Source organism: Echinococcus granulosus, assembly GCF_000524195.1.
Source record: "Echinococcus granulosus chromosome Unknown EG_S00284, whole genome shotgun sequence".
Taxonomy (NCBI): domain Eukaryota; kingdom Metazoa; phylum Platyhelminthes; class Cestoda; order Cyclophyllidea; family Taeniidae; genus Echinococcus; species Echinococcus granulosus.
In genome coordinates this window covers 27,101-29,050 of record NW_020170664.1, presented here as the reverse complement: position 1 = coordinate 29,050, position 1,950 = coordinate 27,101, and positions in this window count along the sequence as shown.

Sequence of the window (1,950 nt, the reverse complement as noted above, 5' to 3'; positions counted from 1 at the left end):
GGAAGTGATATTATTATACCATGATTGAAAAAAGAGTGTTAGCTATGCTGCTACAAATCACTTTACAACTGATATGGGCGGCACGGTGTTTATACGAAGAAGTACGAACTACGCTAATAAATCACGTTTCCTTTACATTTCCTGCAGCCTAAAGACGCTTAAACAAATAATGAGCATAAATAAAGTGGAATGAAGCGACAGGAAAATCTATGCATCATAATGGTTCTGGGGCTGTAGTATTAGGCTTTGTGGATAGCCTCTCGATTCTTCTGTATGCTAAGTATCCATCACCTTACCGGTTAAACTCGCTGCAACCTCGTTGAGCCACTCAATAGATATGAGTAATAATTTAAACAAAAGCCTTGCCCTTTATAGAGAAAAAACGAATGGCGGAATGCAGTGAGTATGCATGTTGTACCTAATCGTAATATAATGTTTCACACCGTGTTGTTGTCTTTTCATCATGATGTCAGTCAAGACTGGTTTGTCTATATATATAAATATAAATATATATATATATGAAGGTAGTCAATTGCCTTTATTTTGAAGGGGAAAAGGGACTACGCAGTCCAGTGAATTTGCATGTTCTTCAGAGTTGCAACACAGTGTGTATCGTTACAATGCAGTCCCTCCCCAATACCACGAAATAGGCAGCAGCTCATTAATAAATAGCTCAACAGCAATAGTGGAAGCAGAGGAGATTGGCTTTGCCCACATCATCCTTATTCTGTTTACATATCTGTAAGTAACTCACTTTCAATGCACTTCTGGCGGTAGGATTCTTAAATGTAAGATCCTTTGGTGACAGTAAATATGGGTACGTTAAAGACACTAACTGAAGGTACATAATTTCACGAGGCATAAATAACCAATGTTAAAGACGTGTGTTTGCGATAATCGCCGATAGAATTCACTTAGAAAATGCCCTAAAGAATTTGCATGTAAAAACATATGCCACCTTTGTTTTGCTTTCGTTCATAATGAAGCTGATTGATACTCCATTTCATCATAATATATCAAGAAATTAACGTTTGCATATCCGAAAATGCATGAATGATTAGAAGTGCTCTCAATCATTCCCGATTTATACACCATTAGTTTCAAAGGAACAAAAAGTACGAATCAACAACTTGCTACTCAAATTGGGTGATATGTCGAATGAAGTGGAACGACTGGCCGCTCGACAAGACGCATTAGACAGGTGTGCAGAGAACTTTAGAACTAATTGCAATTGCCCATCGGTAAGTTTTTCGCCTCTTACTCTCACGCACTGACCTATTTCAGTCCATTCCTCCAGATATCTGGAGAAGACGGCAACCCTGCCAACATGATAATGCAAGACTACTTTATCAATATACTTTAGATTGACCTATATGAAACTGTCATTTTAATGTTCTTGTGGGGGTTTGTTTGTGTCTATTGTCTATCGTTAAACTTTTTTGAAATTTTGAATAGTGTCAGCTTGAGTATTAATCCGCACAGATGAAGTCTGCATTGCAATCGCTTTACAATGTGAACCCTACCCTTTTCACCGTTTCAGGCAAAGGTCATTGAAGACACGCAAATATTTGAAAACTCCGACGTAAGCTTAATTCAGCTCGTGAAAGATTAGGCAATTTCAAAAATTTCAATGCTTTAAGCATGACATAAATAGGCAATTCAAGAGTCGTTGCACTGCGACACACAAAACTTAGGTTTATTCACAGCAGGAATACCTCTGACAACCACCATAGGCATTAGGGAATGTATGAATGCAGAATGCATTGTGCCGGTGTTCGAATAAGCAATAATTCTATTGCATTTTCTTGGAAAAGGGCTTAAAATATCAGGACGAAATGAAGGTCCAAATGCACACCACCAAGCAATGCATTTCCGAACAAGCTTTCTATATTTTACAAGAAACCAATGCATATCGCTGTAAAAATCGCTTTATAAGGACTTCTACACGAA